The following is a 26,512-nucleotide window of genomic DNA, read 5'->3' as shown; positions in this document are numbered from 1 at the left end:
TAATATCTATTTTCCTCAGTAGGCCATAAGTTTGTTTCCTGAGAGCAAGGACTGTGTTGGTTTTGTTCATCATTGAATCCTTAGGACTCAGCCTGGTGTGGTACATGGTCAGTGCTCGATAAATATCTGTTGAATGTAGGGATGGATTCTATTTCCACAGAATTAAAATTTGATGTCCAAACTATGTGTTTGGCTTTGGGGGTTTATAAAAAATCCCGGTGGTTTTAGCATGCTGAGGAATGTAATAAACTTTTCCTCCATCTATAGGTACAGTAGAGAATCCCTCCAATTCATGCGTTGAAGGAGTATTTATTAAGCACTTACTGCTTGCCAGGCTCTGTGCTAGGCACTAGGGATTCACTGATAAATAGGACACTGTGGGCTCTGTCTTTGAGGTGCTCATTCATGTTCTAGGAAGGAGAGTGAAGAATCATTAATATAATTACATTTGAGTTGGACTGGAAATGAGGTTTGGAGGTTACGAATAAACCCTTCAGAGTTCTTCCCTCTGCTGATTTGTGGATGTTTGCTATTTCCTCCACTTGGAGGGTTGTAAAGGACTATTTTCTTGCCTCATATTTTCTTCCTGCACCTCAATGTTTCAGCCTCCATCTCATCTTATCCTTTCCTAAAGCTCTCGCCCTAACTTCTCCCCTGATCACCCTCTTCCAGGTTATTGTCAATAGAATCAGAATCACAAAGTTCTTTCTAAAAAGATGACTGTAAAAGGATCCCTCCTCTGCTCTATAACCTTCAATTGCCTATACTAGGGGTTTCAAACCCAAATGTCTCCTAGGTAAAAAAAAAAAGTGAGTGAAGAGAACCTGGTATTAGAGAGATAAAAAGGTTTGGTGGTGCAGGCTGTGGCCAACTAGAGAGCAGATGCCCCATCTAAAGCGGTCAGCCACTACTCAGCTCCAACTGGTTGTTGCCAGGCAGGAATCTGGCCTCAGTATTCCAGATGTACTATTATTTTTAAGAACAACATTCCAGACTTTAATGTGAAATCTCCTGACTTTTTTAAAAAGTTGACCATTAATACAATTGGTTTAAAAACATAATGCAGACCAACCTTTTTCAGCCCAACAAAAAGCAAAAACAAAAACATGTCTGTGGACAAAAATTAGTTCATAAGCTGCCAATCTGCAACCTCTGGCTTGCAGGTTCAAGTCCAAGTTCCCTAGCCTAGCCTTTAAAGTCTATCACAGTTAGGTCCTAATCTCTTCTCCCATCTTGTTCTCCTGCCAACTACCCACCTCTACAGCCATATTGGACTTCTTGGGCTCCCTTTGAATATGTCCTAGAGTCTCAGGCTACCTACCTTTGGATCGTGCTATTCTCTTTTACTGAAATGTTAGTCCCTTCTTTCCCTCATGACCAAATTCAACGTATCTTTCAAAGCACAGCTGAAATGTTAAGTTCTCTGGAAAGCGTTCATGGATTTATTAATCATAATTACTTTATATAACATTTTATTCTTATCTCTTTTAAAACACTTGTCACAATTGGATATGTTATACATGTCTTATATAAAATTGTCCTCCTCCACTAGGCAATAACCCTCGCCTTGTATATTGCCATTCATTCATTTTTTATTTGTTCGACAAAAGTGTGGAACTCCTACTGTGTGCTAGGCACTCTACTAGGCACTGGGACCAAGAGCTCTAAATGTTCCATTCAACCAAAATGTAGGTATAAAATGTTAAATGCAAGCAGACTACAAAAGTGGTATGAGAAAGACACAGATGTGTCAATACCTCTGCTATTTGACTGCTAACAATTACAATTCGCAAGGGATCCGCTCTGATACATGGCAATTACAGGACATTGATAATTACATACTTTTGTGTAAGAAACCAGATGAGTAAGGGTTATCTCTATTTTGTAGAGGGAGAAATTGAGGCTCAGAAATATTAAGTAATTTGTCCAAGGTAAGACACTAATACTATGAACCTAGATGTTCTATCACAAAGCAATTAACCTCTTACCAGTATGCCTCAGCTGCCTCTCTGATGCTCTGGGGAGTTGCCCTGTCCATCCATAGCATGCAGACCAAACATTAGATGAACGGGGCCAGTATTGAATCTACGGAATAGCAAGGCATTTTGTAACAGGTTTTACAGTTACATTTGATGAAGAATAAAAATACTTTCCACTCCTATTTATGTCCTTTGTGACCTTTGGCTTATCTCCCAGTTTGGGCCTCCTTTTACTTTTTTGTAAAATGGAGATAATAATTTCCTTCTTGACAATTTGTTGTGGAAATAACAAAAAAAAAGAATGCAAAAGAAATGTGTAACAAGGATTATCATAATAATTTGCCCATTATGTGCCAATATGTATATCATTTGTAATGCTTACAACAGCTCTCCAAGGGAAGTATTATTTGTTATTATTCCCATTTTAAAGATGGCAATATTGAGGCAGAGCTAGAACTTGAAGCCTACTCTATTTGACACAAAGCAGAATGTCATATTGCCTCTCAGGCATTAGGCAACAGTTAATTACTGGTATCATCTGTATAGTGCTATTCACTTTTCAAAATACCTGAGGATATTTGACCCCAAGTTCAGGTGCTAGGGATAACATTTGGATTCAAAGTTTAAACTCCACATTTAAAAGATTTCAAAACATAAAGCAGAGATAAACAATTGGAAATCATTTCAGCAAGACGCCTCTTTCTCTCTACCCACATCTCACACTTTCCCAGCAAAAGGGCCTTATCCCATTCTACTCTAGAAATGTCCCTGGCAGCATTCATTGCTGAAAAACACATTTGTAGAGGGCAACATAACAAGGAATTTTGGTTCATATTTTTTTGGCTTTACCAGGTACTGAGGAGGGAATCAATAGCTGCCAAAAGCGAAAATGACCATCAATCAGAGAGCATATGTCACCTATGGGCTTTTAAGAATGGAGTGTTCTGGGGAAATCAGGATGAGGCCAAAAAATGCACTTGAGATCACTGTTTTCTTTCATAGGAGCAGAGCCTCCTTGTAGAGTTCAAAGCTAGCAGAGGCGAACCACTGAATGAGTGCCATTACATCCATATTATTTCTCTAGATTAACAAAAAAGGGGTTGCCTTCACCCTATCTCTATGGTGTCTGCATCTTTGGGCCCTGACAGCAGTGACCGTTGCATAGGACAACGTGGTTCATAAGGAATATTTGCATATAATACCTCAGTCAGTTTTCATAGCAACTTTTGAAGTTAAGTTAAGTATGCACTATTAGCTCTGTTATACAGAAGAGTAAACTGCCCTCTAAATCTGAAGTGACTTGCCTAAGATCATTCAGTTATTCAGATGCAGAGAAGTAAGGGACCAGCATTCTCCTTTGTCAGAGTTCATTCTTTCACACCAGAATTTTCTGCCAGAATTTTCTGTAATTAGTTCCCCTCAATAAGTAATACCCTGTCACCAGACCACATTATTTGCAGCTAACTGAAAACTTTGGTTAGGGTTGAACTAACTCTATCTTGAAATTGGGACAAATTTTCTGGAGTTTGGTTTCCTGGCAGCTGCTTCTGGGCAGAGTTGACAGTGAAGTCACAAGGGGGAACTGAGGATGCATTATAGGTGGAGTCTTACAATCCTTTGCTACTGCCTCCCTCTAAATACCTCCTCAGAGATGTATGACCTCACAAGTCCCTGAGAAAATGCCCCCTACCCCTTCAGTTCCACCTTGACCCAGGGCAACTAACTCCTTAGAATATCATGAATTAATCTGTGAACATCAAAACTTTCTTTGTAGGAATTCTTATACTTTATCTAATGAATCACAAATAGTGCTGTGATATTTGTCGGTTGAAAATCTGTTACTTTATTTAGATAGATGATTCAAGCTTCTGTATACAGGAATTGGGAATTATGATGATCAAAACCATAAAGGAAAGCAAACAATATTTTCCTTTTTTTTCTTTTAAAGATTGGCACCTGAGCTGACATCTGTTGCCATCTTCTTTCTTTTTGTTTTTCTTCTTCTTCTCCTCAAAGACCCCCAGTACATAGTTGTATGTTCTAGTTGTGAGTGCCTCTGGTTGTGCTATGTGGGTATGTGGGACATTGCCTCAGCATGGCTTGATGAGTGGTGCCATGTCCACACCCAGGATCCAAAGCAGTGAAACCCTAGGCCGCCAAAGCAAAGTATGCAAAATTAACCTCTCGGCCTCGGGGCTGGCCCTGCAAACAATATTTTCTAACAGACCAAAACTGATTACATTCTCATAGAATTACAAAGGATACCAATTCTGGTTGTTTTCCTTCCTGAATCAACTTAAACCTAGGACTAAAGCAGATTCAAGTACAATGATCAAACACTAGCTTAACAGCAATAACCCCTTTGTCTCCCATTCAAGATTACTATTCCTTAGTCACCTGCTTCCTAATGCCAACCAAAATCCATGTGCTATGGCAGTGCTGGGAAAACCTGTCTGCAAAACTGTTAAAAGTAGCCCCTGTCACTGATAGCAAACCAAGACAGGGATATGGACACAAAAGTAATATAGTATTGCAGGAGCTTTTGGATTGTGTGATCAGATTGAAAGGAAGGGGCCTTATCTAGGAAAAACTAGTTTGTGGTTCTCTTATTACCAGAGTCTATGCAATGGACTATAATAGCAGCTAATATTTATTCCACATTTATTATGTACTAACCATCTTTTTAAGAGCCTCACATGAACTAACTCATTTAAGAGCGCTTACTCTCTGCTTAGCCATTCTTTTAACAGCTTTATGTAAATTAAGTCATTTAATGCTCACAAAAATCCTGTGAGAAAAGTACTATTATTACTCTTATTTTACAGATGAGGAAAAAGAAGCTCAGAGAAATACAGCAACTTGTCCAAGGTCATACAGCTGGTAAGTGGTAGAGTCAGGTTTGGAACCCCTGCTATCCTGACTACTAAATGATATTTACATGTAATCTGCAGGGTCCTTTTCTCCTTGACAAAGTGCCAGACACTCTCAATGAGTAACTGACCTTTTCTATGCCTATGTGCTAGGCACACCCTCAAGAAGTTCACAATCGTAAAAAAGAACCAAGCCCATCATTTTCAACGTTAGTAGAATGAACTTTTATTTATTTATTTATTTATTTATTTATTTCAAGATTTTATTTTATTTCCTTTTTTCTCCCCAAAGCCCCCAGTACATAGTTGTATATTCTTTGTTGTGGGTCCTTCTAGTTGTGGTATGTGGGACGCTGCCTCAGCGTGGTTCGATGAGCAGTGCCTTGTCCGCGCCCAGGATTCAAACCAACGAAACACTGGGCCACCTGCAGCGGAGCGCGCGAACTTAACCACTCGGCCACGGGGCCAGCCCCAGAATGAACTTTTATTTTATTAAAAAATCAGAACAATAAGGACACGTTCAGCTTTTTAGAGTTTTCAAAGCCTTTTTTTTCCCCCATCAAATCCTGGCAACAACTCTATGAATTCAGATAGGAAGGTATTTTTATTCTCATTTGACAGATGAGAAAACCGAAGTTCAGAGTTTAAGTTGGAAATTTATAGAGACAAAATTCAAACATCTTCTGACTCTGTAAATTGTGTGCTTTTAAATTACTGTATGCCATACTGCTTAAAATGAATGTCTCAACCATCTTGGACTCAGAATGACTATGCTCAAATGCTATATCAGTGGCTTTAGCCATATAGGTTTTGCCACTCAGGTGGTTAGAGGCAACATTTTGGCTTTTTTAACCCACCATCTCTATCAGTGAGAATCACTAGTACAAAGCCAAGGCCTCCTATCTTGAGCTGAGACAATAAAGTATCTAAAATCCTAACACCTCGATACGTGTTCTAGTTCTGATATTGACCCTTGATAAGTCTTTGCCTTGCATTGTGCCTCGGTTTCTACAGGTTTCTTAACCATGCAAATAGCACCTGGTCTACAAGTTCTGTCATTAAAATAATCATATGTGATCAAGTAATAATATAAATAAAAGCAGAAAATACCCATACAATGGTAAGATTGAGTGAATACAAAATCTCACCAACGATTTGCCTTTGGTTTTGATAAATATGGGGCTTTACTAGTTAGGAGTTATGATTGCAAGCAATAGAAACCCAGTTGAGTTCACTAATGCAAAAGCAGAAACTGAAAAATGTAGCTTTACAGAGCCATTTATAATTAAACTCATAGGGATATTTCATAGAACCAGAATTCTGCTGGGCCTTGGAAACAATTAGAACAAAAGACTCAATGCTGTTAGGACTCTCTCTCTCCCTCTATTGTCTCTGCTTCTCTTGGCATATCTCCTCCTTCCCCTCTCTTTACAGACAACTTTCTACATTCCAAATCCACATGGGAGAAAATGGCCACTGATAACATCTCTACAGTTAGAGTTAGGAGCAAAATGGGCTGGAATATCTTTGTCCAAAAGCCAAGATAAGGAGTCTGATCATATAAGCTTGGAGCACATGCCCACCCTTCAGCCAATTAACTGTTACCGGGGAGTGAGATCACATTGTAGGAACGTAGTAGCTCTCAGTAACCATGTGAATAGGGTGATTTCTTTCTGGAAAAGGTGAGGGACAGTTCCCTTCAAAGGGGGTTTCTGGGAAGACAATAAAATAAATGTTTCTTCCACAGAGGCAAAGAGTTTATATTTTTGCAAACTAATGCAGCCTGAGGACCTTACTAGTGAGATTTGGAGATGGATTTCTCTGCATGTACCAACAAATCTGTGTCCTGTCCCAACCCTGACAATGGTTTATAAAAGATATATGCTTTGAGGCTACTAAAAAGGGCTTACAGGGATATTGACCATCACTTCTCCATCCTCTTTCTTTCTAGAAGGATAGATGAATGACTAGTGTTCTAGTGAACGTACTTTGAGAAGTCTTTTAGCTCTGACAATTTATTGTTCTATTATTGTTAAATCTTCTACAGTTGGGCCAGTCTTCATCCACATGGTATGATTTCAGAGGAATCTGAGCTTTATTGATATTCTTCAGGATTCTACCATTAGTGCTCTATTTCTTTCTCTTAAGGCTAAGCCCCCAATTCAATGCCCTTTTCCTTGGATGTGGTTTTCCATGAAATTTTTTTAGTCATTGATACATTGATATGAATGAGCTAACCAGGTCATTTCCTTAATTCACATAGAGGTGGGAGAAGGGAAAAGTTGGGAAGGCAATGGTAATATGGGCTTCCTGGAAGGGAAGAGGGGCAGATGAGTACAAGAAGGAATGACAATAGGCCCAAAGACAAAGGCTTTCTCCTTCACTTATAGAGAGCCAAACCTCCCTGGCTGTACAAAGTGCCTGGTTACTTCCAGCAACTGGACCTTGAAGTTGATTACATTCTCATATTCACTCCAGTCTTGCCAGGCTCCTGGTCAGGGTTCTGTGATAATATTGTTCTCTGGTACCTAGCTAGCAACTATGCTTTTCAGCCCCTCCTGCTATCAAATAGGAACATAACTACTAATAATTTCACCAGTACAGTAATTTACAGTTCATAGGACTGTTTCCATGTGCTTTATCTACTCTGATTCTCACAACTTCCTGATAAAGTATGTTGGGCAATGACTGCTATTCCATTGAGCAAACTGAGATTCAGTGGAATCAAGTATTACAGGCACAAAAAAAGCCCTGGCCTATCGCTCTACAAAAATAAAGGTCTTGTTTGCTTTGTTCACTGGGATTTGGACTCAGGCAACTTGGCTTCACAGCCTTCAAGACCGCTTCCATATAGAATTGTAATATCAGTTTTCCTTATTTGTCAGAGTTAAGTGTGAGAGGAAGATGAGTCCTCGCAAGTCACTGAAGCCACCAAAGTGCTGGGCAAAGTGAGAGATGATAATTAGTGTTGCTAGATCATTCTGTCAAACTTTATTTATTTTTCCTTATTAAAAATGTGCTTCCCCTAAAACCCATTTTCTCTGAGAAGCTCGCTTTAAGTGTGAAGGACTACCAATGCCTGAAGCCACCTACCTGCTGACTCAGGTCCTTCTGAGCTTCTAATAAGCTCATAACAATGTGAGAAGAAAGAAAGTTTTTTAGAAAATGGCCACCACTCAATGATGAAACTTAGTGATGATTAAATAAAACCATTTACTGTGCAGTAGAATAGCAGTAACAACAACAATATTTTTAGTCATTTCTATGTGCATTGTAATTTACAGTTTGTAAAGTTCTGTCACTTCCAATAATTCATTTCAGGGCTTCGGTCTCCCATTCTCATACCTCTTTATCACCCTCTTTCAAAACTCAAAACCAACTGGGCTTTCACTTATTACATTTTGCTCAAAAGTTTGTTTCTTACTATTGGTGCAAACCAGTGATGTTTAACCTGGTCTTGCAACACCTTGAGATGCCTTGTTCACATTATTTCTTCTCTTTCAAATGCATTTCCTCCTCTCCTTTCTCTGTTTATCAAAATCTTACTTATCTTCCAAGGCTCAGCTCAAATCTCACCTTTCCTTTGAAGCCTTTCAGGTCCTCCCCAGCTCACAGTGCTCTTGTCCTTCTCAGAAGGCCTGGGATACTTCCGCCATTCACCTGGCACTTAACGGAGCATACCTAATGTTATTGATTTTTATGTATACATCCTTCCTACTCAGCAAACAATTAGTGCCCAATAAATGTTTCTTAGTCATATTGCTAATACTCTCAGTAATATACCATGAAGTCTCTGAAATCTATAAAAATAAAATTAAACAGAAATGTTAAGAAATATTGAGTGCTTACTCTAGGAGAGATACAGCATGTGATAGAGAGAGCCTTAGATGTAGAGTGATAAGCCTGAGTTGGAGCTCTAGATCAGTCATTTTTCAGCTGTGGGATCTTGAATAAGTCCTTTTACCTCACAAATTTTTCAGTTTCCTCCTCTGTAAAAAGAGGCTAGAAATACCTTCCTTGCATAGTGCCTGGCAGCTAGCAGATCCTCAATAAATATTTTGCATAATACGGAATCAATATTCATTTCATAGAGTTAGTGTGACTGTCAAATGGGATCATGTATTCAGGAGTGCTTTGCCAACTAGCTCCGTAAAGAAATATTCAGTGATCACAATTACACAAACGAAGAAGGCTTGGGGGCCGGCCCGGTGGCGCAGCGGTTAAGTGCACACATTCCACTTCAGCGGCCTGGGGTTCGCTGGTTCGGATCCAGGGTGCGGACATGGTATCATTTGGCAAGCCATGCTGTGGCAGGCGTCCCACGTATAAAGTAGAGGAAGATGGGCACGGATGTTAGCTCAGGGCCAGTTTCCTCAGCAAAAAGAGGGGGATTGGCAGCAGTTAGCTCAGCGCTAATCTTCCTCAAAAAAAAAAAAAAAAAAAAGAAGGCTTCATATGGGGGCCTGCCAACCAAGTTGCTAACAAACTCCTCCAGGGAGATAAAACCAATAAACACACAAAGCATAATAGCTAGAAAAATATTAGATGGATTAGAGTAATATAAAAAGACTTCATGGAGTTGTGGGACATGAGCAGAGTCGGGCAGAGAGTAGGTTGCAACATAAAGAAAGGTTTGAAGGGATGCTGAAGATGGTGTAGATGGGATACAGAGTGTGAAGGAGGTACCTCAGCTGAAGAAAAAAGTGTGTAAAGGAGGGCTAAAAGAAAAAGTTGACTGGACATGACAGGGACAAATTATGGAGAGTCTTGTGGTGGTTTGGGTAGAATGATGTGGAATTGATATGGGAAAAGACAGGAAGCTATTATATATTTTTGAGCTGTGGAGTGATATGATGCAGGTGATCTTTAGAAAGATATATTAGACAAAATTGGAAGATGCAGGAAAACCAAGGTCAATGAGACCATTTAGGCAGATCTTGATTTGGTCCAGTGCTAAGGTATTTGTATTTCTACCATACAACACTATATTCTAATTGTTGGTTGTCTGGTCTCATGACAAAGGATTCTAGTTGCCAAAAGTTTGAGGTATTGGGCTTGGTCCTGAAACAGGCAACATAAGACCCATATAAGGAGTATTGCCACCCAACAAATTCCACCAACTCCCATCAGTGGCTTTCTCTTCTTGTATTTACCACTAATTAGGTGCTAATAGCCCTACCATTAGCTGCCAGAATACTGAGGTCATCACATCCTACCAATTGTCGCCTATAAGGAATATTAAAGTGAGTGCCTATGTTTCTGAAATCCTGTGCTTTCCTCATCTGCAAAATGGGGCATCATAGTATAGTGGGAAGAATTCCCACATTGTAATCAAGGAGGCCTAGGCTCAAATTCAGACTGCTGCTTTCTAACTGTGCAACCTTTGGTAAGTTATTTAACTACTTTGAATTTCATCTGTAAAGATGAGGAAGATAATACCTCTCTTCAATAAATAGTAATTATGCACCTAATTTGTCCCTGGCCCTGTGCTAGGTACTGGACATACAATGGGAAGTATATTAGTTAGGATAAAATAACTGATATAACAAAAAAAAACCACCCAAATTTCCATGGTTTAATGTAAGATTATTTTTGGTCACATGAGAGCCCAATACAGATATTCTTTCTCAGCAGATAGCATTTCTCCACACAGAGTTTCAGGGATCCAGAAGCCATCCCTAGGCAGTGGTTCTCAACTTTAGCCTACTCATTGGAATTTCCTAAGGAGCTTAGAAAATACCAATGCCTGGGCGTTCACATACAGAGATTTAATTGGCCTGGCATCCAGCAGAGATATCAGAAATTTTTGAGTTCCTGAGTGATTCTGAACATGTAGTCAAGTTTGAGAACCACTGCCCTAGGGCCTCAGAAGCCTCTGCACCCCGCAGGAAAAGTACAAAGAAAGGATAAAGAAGGCATACTTGCCTTTTAAATGTTGTAGCCTAGAAATGATAACGCATCACTTCCATTCATATTGTATTAGTAAGAACTGGTCATGTGCCACTTTTCCCTTTCCTGAGATATTAGCAGGGCTGAGAAATATAGCCTGTAGCTCGGCAGCCAATTCTAAACAATAACGTTATATTATAAACACATCATAATCGTATACTAATGCCTACTAGTATAAAATTGCAGTTATGATAAGAGAAACAAAGAAAGATACCGGTGCCATGAGCATGTAACAGAGAGACTTGACATGGACAATGAAGTCAGTGAAGATGAACTTGGTAAACTGATCATTGAGCTGAGATCTGAAGCATTAGTAGAACTAGGGAAAAATTGTTGGGAAGAACTGTCCAAACAAAGAGAAAAGCATGTGCAAAGGCCCTGAGGCTCGCTAGAGCATGTTTATCATAAGAATCAGTTAAGATGATTTATGCAAAAGAGGATTATAACACTAAAGCACTATGCAAATGCTATCATTTAAAATTATCATTATTATTTACTTTCACACTGTGTTCTGAAACACTGGCACTCATTTCTCTGGGCTCAGCCAACCCAACATTGTCCAACCTTGGAAGGATAAATGAGCCAGGGTTACAGAACTTTGGAAGTAGAGATAAAGGAGTCAGAAAGGAACCTGGTCTCTGTTTTCACATAAATGAAAAACATGCAAATTAAATACACATTCTATTAGCTATCATTTATAGATGTTATTAAGCTTTTTCCCTTTGCTGCCAGGCAGCTAGGAAATGTCCTGTTGATATATTTAATTCCCTTTTTTAAAAAAATCTGGCTTGTGCTATTATGGCTTTGTTTTCAAAGCAAAATTCCGGAAAACACCTACTTTCATTAGACTGGAGAATATCAGACAGCAGCAGATCTCTTGGGGTGTGAAACTTGCAAAAGAATGAGTATGTACCCTATGGAATTTATCTTACAAGTCTCACTTTGTGAAATATTTTGCATGGGCTTTAATGGGCTACTGGGGCTAGGCAAAGCCAAGGCGATGCAACTCTAAATGCCACTGTGCACCATTCTTCAGATACGAGAGAGCAAGAGAGGGGACCTGTTTCCATTCTGAGTGAGGAGTTCTGAAGTGTCTCTTAGATATCTTTCCCAGTATTCATCTATCACAAGGACTTGGCATTATTTTCTTCTAGACCCAAGTGCTTTATCCCCTTGCCATAGCCTCTGTACACATCTAGGAGATAGGAATGTGAACCAAAGGAACAATGTGATCCTAGAAAATTGGATCTGGGATGAGAAAGAGATTGATCACCTTTTAGGAGATCGGTTGGACTAATATACATCTTGGGACACTGAGGCACAGAATAGGAAAAGAAGACTGCAGTAAATAAACAGCAGGACATGAACTGGAATCTCAAGTCTTGTCTCACTCTCCACTCCCCACTCTTGATTGATGCTCTTTCCTACTACACTCCACAATTAAACTCTTCCTGTGCCAAAATGAGTAGAATGGTCAGTTTTTAACTTTATGTTTCAACCAGTTGATTCTTAGATTTCTTCAAGCAGCAAGTGCTGACTATGTGAAGTGCTGGGAATGTAGAAAAAAATACGTAAGGCATCTTCTATTTTTTCAAGCAGCTCACGACATGTGAGGAATACTCAGGGAATCAAAGATGTTACAATACTGTGTGATAGAAGCTATAAGGCTCAAATTAGGTGCTATGGGAAGACAGAGGAAGAATAATTAGAGGTCAGGAAAGGCTTCTCAGAGAAAATGATAATTGACCTTGCTTTCAAAGAATTATTATGAATTCACCAGAGAAGGGAAGGAGAACAAGACCAATTAGGAATAGGGAATAGCATGAGCTTTAAATGAGTGAAAATTCACTAATTTTCGGTGAGAGAACAGAGTGAGTTGAGAATAGAAGTTTAAGTTAGAGCAGCTGGAAGAGAACCAAATCAATGAATTCTGGCTTTATTCTGTATGCTTCTGGGAGAAGATTGCACATTTTAAAGTAAAGTCATGACATAGATTTGTTTATTCATTCATACATTCACTGTACTCCAAGTAATCTTTCATTTGACAAATCTTTCCTGCTTAAAACTCCTAACTGGCTCCCCAGTTCCTTTAGAATATAAGCTAAGCTCCTTAATGTGACATCCAAGACTCCCATGACTAATTCCCTCTCCACCTTTCTCTCCTCTGTCATTTCTCACCACTCTAAGCCTTGTACTTTAATTTTCCTGACTCTTCATAGTTCCGTGAGCAGAGAGTGCTGTTAGGTACTCCTTTGGCCTTTGCTCTTCTTGTTCATTCTTTGTCATATATTTCTCACTATTTTCCCCCTAACTAACTCTTTTGAAATGTACCTGTTGACCCCTCCTACAGGAAGTCTTCCCTGATGCCCCTATGATGGATTGGGTACTCTTCTTCAGTGCTTTCAAGACATCAAGTTCTCATCTCCTGCCTATCGTTAATCATATTATATTGAAATCATCTGTTTACTCCTCTGGCTTTGTAAACAGGCAGTGAACTCCTGAAGGGCAGGGACGAGGCCCCAGTTCACTTTGTACCCTTAGTTGTTAGTATTGGCCTAGCACAGAATGATTGGCCTCATAAGTGCATGTTGAACTGGACTGAGAGTTGGCCAATTAGAAGCCTTTGGTAGCCTATCTAGTTTCCTGTAACTCTGAAATCAATTCATGTCTCCAATGCCCCAGAGCCAAGGGCCAAAGTCAATATAGCACCTTAAGCCATGCCTGAGGGGCTTCTGAAATCAGATTATTTTAAGAGAGTCTACTGGTTTTGGTTAAGGTAAGGCTGGCAGCTGAATTGCAACAGCATGCAGGCAGCTGGACACAGCTAAAAGCCAGGAACTGAGGAAATATTCTCCCTCCCTCACCTTTGTCTCCTGACACATGTGTTGAGGTGGCCTGGTTTAGCCTGTCCTACAGTCCATACAGGAGGCAGGTTGGCGAGACAAGACCAGCCATAGAGTTGACTGGAGCCCCAACCCAAGCCCAAGCTGGCTTACTTGGCTTCAACTCCCTGCTGTCAGGGTGCTACTTCAAAGAGGGCCATTCTTAGCAGTCTAGAATTATGCCTTATGTGGAATTAAAAGTATAGACCCCTTCCAACTCCTTTTCAAAGGAGAGGGTGGCGTTCCCTCAGAAGGTCTGGGGAAAATAAGCACAGAATCAATTTCTTTATTTCCCCACAACTCCCGCTTCTAGTTAGGGTCTTCACAGCACCAAAATAATTGGATACAAAGTGCTAACAAAATCATTTAAATCGGTTATCTGTCCCTAGAAACCAAATGTATGTGTAAAACTACTGTGATTATTATTTTCCTCCTGTGTCTGTTTGTTTTTTCCAGATTTTAGTCAAACCGGTTTCTGTGTATAGACAAAGTCTAAACGCCAGTCCAAAGACAAAGTATTTTTTAGCATGCTTCTTTTAATGGTATAAAGTGCTTCCCTGCTAACAACCATCTTCAGAATATGGTGTGTGTATTGTGGGGAGGAGGAGAAGGTACTGAGGGTCAGAGAGATGAAACAGCCAAGACTGCTCTTCTAAAGCAACCCAGGCATTCAGTATTGGGGTTGGGCAAAATCCTACCAGATGTTATACCTTCTTTATTTGGCTTTTGCTATTTCAGCAAAAGGAAAGTACAGCCACACAACTACCACAAATCTGTCAAAGATCAGATTGTGTGGTAATAGTAGTTCTGAGGGGAGGCCTAAACCTCACAACTTTCTGTTCTATCCAAGTCCAGTGTTTGCTCCACCCACCAAAGATTTCATCTTCAAAGTATTTTTTATAAATATTAACTAGTGAAGGCTCTGATTCAACTGTGTGGGATGAGAGCAGCAGTCATGCACTGGTTGAGTAAATAAATATGAAGTGGCGAGAAGCCAAGATGGGTTGTTAATTCTAGTCAGAAGAGATCCTGGACTTTGTCAGGGAAGGTCAGCGAGGGTCACAGAAATAACATCCCTTTAAAAGATTGGTAAAAGGTCATCTAGTCAATTCCTCTGTCTCTAAGAAGTCGTTGTCTAAGCTAGTAAAGTCTTTAGCGTCATTAGGCAACTTTTATTTGCTCTTCCTGCAGCATTCCACAATGTAATCATTACACAGGGAATTGTAGTTTAATAACCATTAAACCTATCAGGTTTTCAGTCAAGAGACAGTTTGAATTTGAGAATCACCAGTGTGTTCTGGTCTCCGTGTAAATAGGGAGCAGGCTTCATGGGTATGCAACCTGTACAGTCACACAAGGCTCCATAGTTAGAAAGACCTGCGCTTGGTTTAATGATCTACTATCCTCATCATGAAATCTTAATAATTTTAACAAGAGGTCCTACATTTTCATTTTGTACTGGGCTCTTCAAATTACCTAGTCTGTCCTGGTAGCTTCACAACCTCCCTGACCTTTTGCATGTCTGCATTTCTGAAAACATGCACTGTCAATTCTGAGCCAATCTAGCATGGGAGGTACAGGAAGTAGTATTATGAAACTTTAAAGACATGTCTGAAGACATTGCAAATCTAAAACTCCTCTCTCAGATTGCAGGCTGCAGAAAGAATAAGTATTGGTGATTTCAATTTAGACACAGCTTAGGGAAATTATGGCCAAAAATGACGTTCTGTAAAAAAAACTACCCCAGAGAGCCTTATATTTAATCTCTAGCCATTCCCATTTAGAATCTACTCAGGGCACTTGTTAAAACAAAGAGAAGTACCTGAATGCGAAGCTTCCAGGCTCTGCTAGGCCTGTGAAAAGCACACAGGACTCTTGCCCCTTTGTACTTTCATTGGTGGGAAAGGTTCTAGAAATTGGTGTTGGCAGGATTTTGGAGTGGTACAGGAGGCAGAACCCAATCCAACTCACTCTTTTCACAGCTGTCCTCGCTCCTGACAGCTGCAAAAATTAGTTTTTGTTAAGTATACAGCTCTGACTCCAAATAGGCCTCAGAAGAAACAGAGCCCTGAGAAGCCAATTGTGTAGTATTTAGTTCCTGACCACAAGGCTTCTTGATGGTTCCCAGTTCTTCATTAGAGAATGTTCATTCTAAACTTGACAATTAAACTAGTGCTGCTTGGCTTGTTCCCTAGGGTAACAAAGTAGCAGCATAAGAGGTTAGGGGGAAGACACATTTAACTCCTGCGGAGATTTGAAGGTGTTTTTCCCTTAGAGTATACTATATGGACTTAAGTCCATGTAGAGGGAAAAAAAGGAGGAGAGTCAGCCACCGCTTTCACAACTTTCATTTTTTATCAGTCTTAATTTTTTTTTTTTTTGAGGAAGATTAGCCCTGAGCTAACTACTGCCAATCCTCCTCTTTTTACTGAGGAAGACTGGCCCTGAGCTAACATCCGTGCCCATCTTCCTCCACTTTATACATGGGACGGCTACCACAGCATGGCTTGCCACGTGGTGCCATCTCTGCACCCGGGATCTGAACCAGTGAACCCCAGGCTGCTGAGAAGTGGAACGTGCGCTCTTAACTGCTGTGCCACTGGGCCAGCCCCAATCAGTCTTAATTTATAGTTTTTCTAGTTACAGACTTGTGCTAGATAACCTTGAGAGTCTTTTCTGGCCATAGAAACCTGATACTAGCTGTGAAAAATAATCCTGAGAAAATACAACTTGGCTTGAAAAGTCCCTGAGTCCACACCTAGGCTTTTCTTTTGGAGTTCCAAGCTATAGTTCCAACATTCTAGGAGATCTAGTGTGTGTTCAGGGCTCTGAGATAATCTTGACAAAGGTTCTGTTGAAGAGAGAAGCCTTATTTTTGTTCATCTTCCACACAGAGCAAAAGGGACAAACAGAAGACCAGACTTGTGTCTGTTCTCTGTCCCATAGTAACCAGGTGATCCTTCACTTCTCAAAATCTCAGCTTTATTATCTGTCAACTTGGAATAATGATCCTTGTTCTACCTACCACATCAGTTGTTGTAAAGATCAAATACTATAGTAATTTTTTCAGTAAATATTTGTATCTGGTTGTATAAGATGCTAGCTTAGAAATAAAGGGGCTAAGCCTAAAGAATTAGACAATAATGAGCTACGAGGTCTCACAGGAGGTAAAGCTTATTTTCAGCTGCAGGGATCTTGGAATGTTAAACAAGCAGGGGCATGTAAACTGACATCACAACATTGAAGAATGGTCAAATTTGCCCAGAAAGATATGGGGCAAGTAGGTACCATGGGAAGAGCAGGCCCAGCATCAGCAAAGGCAAAGGCTTCAGGAAAGCACAGATTATGTGTGTGTGTATCTGTGTGTGTGACAAAGACTGTGCAGTTCAGATTGAATAGAGCACAAAGCGAAGGGTCAACCTGCTCAAAGTCCCAAAGAAAATATGTCAGAGACTCTGTAAATGTCCAGTTCTTTCAGTCTTACTGTCTGTATCCCTGGTTTTAGGGAAAAAATGAAGCAGTAGTAATCTTGTACCATCCCATATTTCCTATTGTCATCAGGCCTTCCCCTTGTCTGTTTTACTCAGGCCTGGCAGGAGATGCTGCCTGGGAACCACTTGTTCCGGCTGCAAGGAAGCAATAAGCCAGGTTGGGTAGTAAGATCTATAGTTTCTTAACATCAAGTGAAAAATGGTCATTCACTTGGGGACATGATGGGTCCCAGAGAGCCACTGTTTTTTTCTCAGTGATCTTGGATCAAATGTCACATTTTGGCATTTTCTGCAGATGTTAGCACTGTGCAATTAGTCCAAATTCTGCCTCTAATTCATTGTGAGATCTTGGGCAGGATACATTGCTTTTCTGGGTCTTTGTTTCTCATTTGGAAAACAAGTGTTACAAAAGTAAGAGAATTGTTAAGCAAGGAATTCCATTAACATCTAAATGCAAAGAATCTGTCAGTATACAAGAATGTGCATACTAAACCAAGTTGAGGCAACAGCAGTGGAAACGTGGAGTTCAGTTCAATCTATTCCTGTTGGGTCCTGGGCAGATCCCTTCCTCCTGAGCCTCATTGTAACATTGGAGTGGAGATGGGGTGGGGTTGAACTAGAGAATCTCTAGGTACCTCTACCCCACTGACATCCTATGAATTTGTGCAATAATGTTCAATGAAGAAAGCAGATCATAAAATGCTTGTACATGAATAATTCTGTGAAAGTGTATGTATGGGCACTGACTAGAATCAGAGGAGAACCCAGATAGATTTAAATAACTGTGTTAAAAGGATTTGAGACTATTTTTCTACTAAGTGTACGATATCGATGGAAAGATTCTAAAAACTTATCCAGTTATGATATTCTAGGATTTAATATTCTAGTATATTTCCTTGGTAAAAAAATGAGCTGTGACTTCCCGTCTTTTTAATAGCCATTCTGACAGGTGTGAGGTGATATCTCATTGTGGTTTTGATATGAATTTCTCTAATAATTAGTGGTGTTGAATATCTTTTTATGTGCCTTTTGGCTATATATTCTTTGGAAAAATGTCTATTCATATATTTTCCCCATTTTTTAATCAGGTTGTTTGTTTTATTGTTGAGTCGTATGGTTTCTTTATATATTTTGGATATTAACCCCTTATAAGATACATGATTTGCAAATAACTTCTCCTAATTGGTTGGTTTTCTTTTTGTTTTATTGATGGTTTCTTTTCCCATGCTTTTTAGTTTGATGTAGTCGCATTTGTTTATTTTTTCTTTTGTTTCCCTTTCCTAAGTAGACATAGTATTCAAAAAGATACTGCTAAGATCAATGTCAAAAAGTGTACTGCCTATGTTTTCTTCCAGGAGTTCCATGGTTTCAATCCATTTTTAATGGATTAAATTTTTAAATTTTTAAATCCAAGTCTTTAATCCATTTTGAGTTAATTTTTGTGTATGGTGTAAGAAAACGGCCTACTTTCATTTAATAGCAAGTGTTGGAGACAATATGGAGAAAAAACAGTATGGAAATTCCTCAAAAAATTAAAAATAGATCTACCATATGATCCAGCTATTCCACTTCTTGGTATTTACCCAAAGAACATGAAAACACTAATTTGAAAGGATATATGCCCCTCTATGTTCATTGCAGCACTATTCACAATAGCCAAGACTTGGAAACAACCTAGCGCCCATCGACAGATGAATGGATAAACAAGATGTGGTATATATACAATGAACTACTACTCAGCCATAAAAAAGATGAAATCTTAATATTTGTGACAACGTGGATTGACCTTGAGTGTATTATGCTAAGTGAAATAAGTCAGACAAAGACAAATACCATATGAGTTCACTCATATGTGGAAGATAAACAAACAAACACATAGATACAGAGGACAGATTGGTGGTTATAAGAGAGGAAGGGGGATGAGAGGAGGGCAAAAGGGGTAAAGGGGAATATTTGCATGGTGATGGATGGAAACTAGACTTTTGGTGGTGAACACAATGTATTCTATACAGAAACTGAAATATAATGATGTACTCCTAAAATTTATATAATGATAAAAATCAATGTTACCTCAACAAAAAAAATTAAAAATGAGCTGTCAATATATATATCTCCTGATACATTTTTAATGCCCTTCTACCTTGGACCTATTTTACTCTTAGGTTTATAATAAAACTTTTAATGAAATAGTCCAGGGGTTGGCAAACTTTTTCTTTAAAGAGCTGAATAATAAATATTTTAGGCTTTGTGTGCTATTAGGTCTCTCTTTCAACTACTAAACTCTACCACTATAGCACAAAAGCAGTCGGAGACAGTATATAAAGAAATAAGTGTGGCTGAGTTCCAATGAAGCTTTACGTACAAAAACTGCTAGTGGCTGTAGGTTGCTAATCCCTGAAATAGTTAATAATAAAATCCAAAAGCATAGAACAGTTAGCAAAATGTTTAATATTTATAAATACCATGGATGTCTTGAGTTTTAAACATTTAAAAGAGAAAATATCCTAAATATATAGTTTTATAGACAATATCACATCATAATCAAGTTCTCTTCTGACAAATTTTCTCAGCAACTACAGGGTGTAATTTATGGTAAAGTTTGCACACCCATATCTGGTCTTGCCTGGTGTGCCATGATCCTTCTGCTATTGCAGATTCTGGCATATGTGAGTTACATAGAGTGCTAGGTGGAAGTAGAAAAAAACCCATCTTTAAAAAGCCCTTTATATGTTGTTTTATACGTGTTAGTCTTTTCTTCTTTAATAGGCTGTAGGACTTTTGAAGACAAAGATAATATCTAATGTTTCTTTTATCTTTAATGTAGTGATTAGCACTGTGTGAAGCACATAGTGGGCGCTCAGTATTTATTTTGGAGCTCTTGAACATCCAAACTTTTCCAGTGTCTAGCACATAGCTGGAGAAGTTTAGAGAGACAGTAGTTAGACAAGAGTACAGACACTACAGCCAAACAGCCTGTGTTTTAATCCTGACTTTATCATTTCCTAACTGTGTGACCTTACACAAGTTATATAACTTATCTTGTGTCTGTTTTTTTTATCTTTAAAAGGGGGATAATAATAGTACTTGTCTCATAGGTTTGTTGTAAAAAATGAGTTATTATGTGCAGAGTCAATAGAATGCTGCCTGGAACATAGTAGGCACTATATGTGTTGCTATTATCATTAATACTTGTTGAATAAGTAAACGAATGGATAATGAAGTCTCTATTACTTATGAACTTAACACCAACCCTGTAGATATTCATTATATGTTTCAGGGTGTGGACTAGCAAGGATTTGAATGACATTTACATTCATCAATGAGAAAGATCCTTTAGCCCAAGGATTCCTTAAAATTGACTTACATTTCCAGAACTTGAGCTGTGGCAGGTCAAATAAGGGAAAGGTAAAAGGGCACCCATGCGTGCGCGCACATGTGTGTGTGATTCTTGGAGCAAAGGCCTTGGACTTGAGCAGTCCAACTATTGAAAATGTGCTCTGTGAATACCTATGGCTAGAGACCAAAAGGTAGTCTCCCCATATGCTCAAAAGACAAAAGACTTCCTAGTTGCTCAACCGGCATTTTGTTCACTCATGAAAGGCAATAATTCCTGAAAGTGCTATGATTTTTTTTTCGTTTGAAGGATGAAGGATAGGCGCATGTGTTCCCTCTTCCTTTTTTGCTAATGGAATTCTAAAATGACTATTTTTATATCTACCGGGGGACAGTGTGGTTTAGTGGAAAGGCCATGGGCTCTGGAATTGGGTTTGAATCCCAGAGCTGTCACTTACCAGAAAGCCCTTGTGCTTTTTGATCCTCAGTTTCATCGTAGGTAAAATGACAATAATAAGATGCATCTCACAGATGTGCTGTGATAATTGAATGTGAAGTGACAATTGAAATCTCTGATGTATCTGTATTACACAGAGTCGTAGATTAATAACTTTAGAGTCAGACAGCCAGACACTGGGAAAAGTGCTTTAAAAGTATTACCTCATTTAATCCTCAAGCAACCCTATGAGGGAGTGATATTATTATCGATATTGTACAGAAAAGGAAAGGATATGAAAATCTTAACTGGTAAAAGTAACAAATTAGGGAGTGATTATTTGCTTTCCCAAAATAAATCTATCTTTATGAAGAAATGTAGCCATTAGCACCCTCCCAATCGTGCAATTGCCTTCTTAGAGGGTAGAGCCCAGAACTAACCATATACTGTTGGTATGGGTGGATTAATACAGAATATGTAGCTGTCAGTTCCCTCTTTCTGGACACTCAGTTTCTGTTGAAATGGCCTGACGTCACATTGCATTTGCTGGCAACAGTACATTGTTGATTAACAAATAGTTTACCATTATTGACTAAAACTGCTAAGTCTGTTAATATGTCTTACTGTAAAGCATCATCTCCTTGCCATCTCATGCAGTTAGTTATTTGGAATCCTTGACAGAACTAGCAGTTATTCTGATTAAATTTCATCTTATTAGATTTATACTTAGTTTTTGATCTTCATTGGTGATATAATATCTGTCTGTCATCTACTTGGATGTCTATATTCCTTTCTTCTTTCCATTCATTAACATGAATCAAGCACCTGCTATATGCCAAGCATTCTTAGTATGGATATTAGCTATCCAAGAATGAATTAAATATCTGCTGCTCTCAAATAATTTCCCTGCTTTGGGGCAAGACTCATTATACATAATAAATTTGAGAGTACAGAGGTCGGAACCACTAAATCTGTCCAGGGTAAAGTGTGAGATTAGAGAAATCTTCATAATGCAGATGAAGTTTAATGCAGGATTTGAGAATGATAATAATAGATACTATTTATTAATTCAATAAATATTGACTGATTCATCTAATGATTAATTATTGATTGTTAACTGTGCTTCTGGCACCATCCTGGGGGTTGGAAAATACAGTGGTAAATCACACAGACCAGGAGCTTATAGTCTAGTGTAATTACATAATTTTATAAGCTATTAAAAGTGAGGGGCAGCATAGTATAGTGGTTTAAAAGCATGGATTCTAGGGCCAGACTGCCTGGGTTCAAATCCCTAGCTCTACTACTTACTAGATGTATGACCTAGTGTAAATAACGAAACCTCTCTGTGCTTCAGTTTCACCATCTGAGGAATGAGAATAAAGATAGCAACCACTTCATAGGACTGTCATGAGGATTACATTGGACAATAATATAAAGTGTTCAGAATAGTTTCTGGCAAATAGCAAGTGCTATGTAAGTGTTTGTTATTATCGTTAAGTGCACAAAGTGCAGCAAAGAAGAAATACTGGGGGCCTTGGAAGCATATAACATATAACAAAGGAAGAGGGGCAACCTAGTTTGGGGATTCAGGAAAGGCGTTCTGAAGAACTGACAATCAAGCTGAGACCTGGATCAGGGAAAGCTTCTCAGCAAAAGAGACATCAAAGATGATACATCTGGAAGGACAGTAGAAGTTTGTGATGCCAGGTCCTTAAGACCCGGTTTAAAGAAACTGGGCTTTGTCATAAGGAAAATGGGAAGCCATCAACATGTTTTAAGCAGGTGAGTGATATGATAAACTTGGAATATAAATATTGCAAAAATCATTTTTGCTATGTGAAATAAGAATAGATTAAAGTAGGAGAAAACTAGAAGTAGAGATACTAGTTGGGAGGCAGTGGCAAGATCCCAGTGAAAGATGATGGTGACTGGGACTAAGGACATATCAGTGGGAATGAAGAGACGTGGATAGATCTGAAATATATTCAAGAGGTAGAAATGGCAGAAAGAACTCAAGAACTAAGTAATTGTGTGTGTGTGTGTGTGTATCTGTGTATGTATGTGTGTTTATCAGTAATACAATGATGAGAGAGAGGGAAGAATTAGGATGATATCCAAGTTTTTTGCTTTGAGCAACAGAGTGAATGCTGAGACCATTGACTGAGGAAAGAGAAATGTGTTGGAAAAGCAAATTCACAAGTAAAAGAGATAAGGAGTTCTGTTTGCTGAGTTCTTAATATGAACTAGATATCACATTATACACTTTATATGCATTATCTTATTCAGTATTCAGTAGCCTTGTGAGATGGGCATTATAATTTTATGTTACCATTTTTCAGATAAGGAAATCAAAGATTAGAGAGGTTAAATAACTTGCTCAAGATCACACAGTTAAGTAAATGGCAAAATTGGGATGTGAGTCTGGGTCTGTCTGACCCCTAAGCCCATGTTCTTTCCATACTTCCCCCCATAGTCTCAGAAAATGACTTTGATCAGCCTATTCAACTCCGATGGGTACCAAACACCTGGCCTCTTCCTTGCCTCATTTCTCAACATCTGCCCCAATAACTAAAAGAAATTCCTTAAATGTAGGTAAACTATCCAAGATTATTAAGTCAGCTCTGATTTTGCAAACTAGAAAAGTGGGAAACTTATGAAACCAAAGTAATGACTTCTCTAAGTAGAGAACTCAATAAAAGTAGCTTTCCTTCCACCTAACATTATCCTGTCACTGCTAGCAAAGTCAGTTTTCTTTCTGGCACTCCTACTTCTCTGCTTTCATCCTCCCATACAACCGCTGGCATGATCATGTTCCTTACAATTGATGATATTTCCCTAATCTTGAACTGGCACACACTGTCTGGTGAATGGATTTTGTGCTGTGTCCAGTTGTAAAAGGAAGTCTGGTAGATGTATTTTGGATGCCAAAATTTTGGAATTTCTGTGAAATTTGACCGTTTTGGTGGTGCCTGGGGATACTGGGACAAAATACCTGAAATCAAGGCTGTTCTAAAAAATCCAAGTCATTTGCTTCCCCTCCCAATATTCACAACTACAAACTGGATAACTATACCTTCTTGATTTTCATCCAGATCTTTGATAAATCAGTGAACAGGACAAGGCCAGAACTTTTTAGCCAGCTTCATGTCAGCATGTTAATTACTCATCAACTTTCAAGGTTGGCCCTCAGTCATTTGTAAACTCTAACACTATTACCCTGTAGCCTCTATCTAAAAAGATTAGCATGAAAGAGCTTGCCAAATGCCTTGCTGAAGTCCCACACTCTATTCTCCTGTGTGGGTACCTTGTTAAAAACACAAACAAAAACTAGGCTGGCTTGTCATCACTTGTTCTTAATGAATGCATGCTGGCTTGAAGTATACAGTTTTCTTTTTCTAAGTCCTCAACGACTATTCCTTGAACAAGCCATTCTTTGAATCTTACCTGAGATCAAGAGGTTTATTTGTGTTTTATCAAACCACCTTCTTCCCCTTTCTGATAGTGCTTATTCTGTTAAACCATCTTCAGCTTTCAAGCTTCTATGCCATCCTCCAGGGCTGTGTAATACCCAGTGGTTTGACCTTTACTCACAAATTTCTTGGTATGTGATTTTTCTGATGTGAACTCATTTAAAGCAATTACATCTTCTTTTACAGTCTTGTCATGTCACTTGTATTTCGAGTACTTCTAACCAATGTTCATTTCACTGTGTTTAGGCCTGAGGACCATTCTCTTTGTCACTCTATTCAACACTGGTAGTAGGAATTAATTTCTCAGATTAGCTAGTTGTCTCTCAGAAAAGAGCAGTGCTCTGAGTGGTGAGATAGGGTCACAAGTCTGTAAAAGCTCTGAGAATTATCTGTAATTGTCCATTAGCAGGGCAACAGCTAGCTCATGCAGCCACTTTGTGTGAATTAGCAAAAGTCATTACACTCTCCCCCACCTCTCACACCCCAAACAGTCCCACCTCTGCAAGTGAGTGGTTTGGTGAGTGGACTATGCCTTTCTGCAAATTAGCAAAAAGTGCCCTTCTTTGGGGGAGATTCAGCTTGAAATCAGGGCACATAGGACAAGTGGAATGGAGGCTGGATTTCAGCCCTCAGTTGTGCTCTCCATGAGGCCCCCTTGTGCAGTGAATACTCTGCAAAACGGCACATGGTGGACCCTGTCTGTAACAGTAGGAAGAAACACCAATAGATAAGATAAGGTCACTGTCAAAACTTCCTTTCATTGATGTTGCTAATGGTTAGCTTGGGGCACAGAATTCAGTTCCTATCTTAATTTCTTGAAATTATATCTGTGCTTCCAGAAAAGTTCCTCCATGAAGGATTTGTCTCAATGGAATTTACAGACATTAATTCCACACAAAATAGATGAACTGATTTTGATTTCAAAACAATGATCCAGAAAAGGCCCTTCAGACATTAAAAAGAGGGATTTCTTGACGGGACCAGACTGTCCTGTCTAATCAAGATATCTCCTGTAATTTCTCTGGCAACTTAATAGAATGAAAGAGATGACCCCTTCTAGTGGGCTTTCTGTTTCAAATCATGGGCTCTTGAGTCAAACTACCTGGGTTCGTAACTTGTCTCTGCCACTTCCTAACTGTATAACCTTGAGTGAGTCATTTGACTCTCAGTCTCCTCATGAGTCAAACGAAGTTCGTAATAGCGCCTACTTCGTACACTTGTTGTGAAAATTCAAGTAAGATAGCACATGTAAAGTGTTGAGTACAATACCTGCACATGGTGAACACATAATAATTATTAGTTATTAATATTAGGCAGCAGTTTTCATAGAAGTACAAACTGTCAGACCTGGAACAGAAGTCAGAGGAATTTAGTCCACTCTCCTATATGTAGATTGAATGGAATTCAAGAGAAGTATATTTGTGAAAAGTTGGAATTCTCATAAATATTTATTAATAGGAGATTGACTAAATATGTATTTCTCCACAATGAAATACTCTGCAGTCATTGAAATGGGATAAGATTGATCTATGTGTGCTGACAAGGGAAGATGTCCAAGATAAATTAAGTGCAAAAAGCAAATTGCAGAACATTATTTATGATCATACACATGTAAAATAAACAATAATATGTGTATAGGCATATATATAATATATAAAATATATAAAGTATTACATATGTAATAAATAGTTACATATATAATTATCTATATATTATTTGTCCATATAATTATATTATAGTATATATTTAATCTAGAGCAGGGCTCATTAAATGACGACCCATGGGCCAAATTCAGCCCCACTACCCTTTTTGTAAATAAAGTTTTATTGGAACACAGCCATGATCATTCATTTATGAATTGTCTCTGACAGCTTTTATGCTATGGCCCACAGAGCCTAAAATATTTACTATTTGACTCTTTATGGAAAAAGTTTCCTGATGCCTAATCTAGAGAAACGTATACTGCACCGTTAACAGTTGTTACCTTGGTGGTAAAACTAGGAGAGACATTCACTTTCTAAGATATGTTTCTTCAAGGGAAGGCTGTACTCTTCATCTGATTTCCTCAAATGGTTATATCTTATATAATTATACTATTGATA

General features: G+C 38.8%; 1 long non-coding RNA gene across 1 annotated transcript in view; it reads left to right on the top strand.

The window, feature by feature from the left end:
* The window catches only part of LOC139081171 (uncharacterized), a 321,455-nt gene that overhangs the window by 6,499 nt on the left and 288,444 nt on the right, over positions 1-26,512 (top strand). Inside the window, exon 2 of the long non-coding RNA XR_011536261.1 lies at positions 4,805-4,859. This is a non-coding gene — a long non-coding RNA (uncharacterized lncRNA). The remainder of the gene's footprint in view (positions 1-4,804; positions 4,860-26,512) is intronic.

Source organism: Equus przewalskii, chromosome X, assembly GCF_037783145.1.
Source record: "Equus przewalskii isolate Varuska chromosome X, EquPr2, whole genome shotgun sequence".
NCBI classification, from domain to species: Eukaryota; Metazoa; Chordata; class Mammalia; order Perissodactyla; family Equidae; genus Equus; species Equus przewalskii.
Note: the sequence above shows the minus strand (reverse complement) of the source record. Positions and strands in the feature narration are given on the sequence as shown.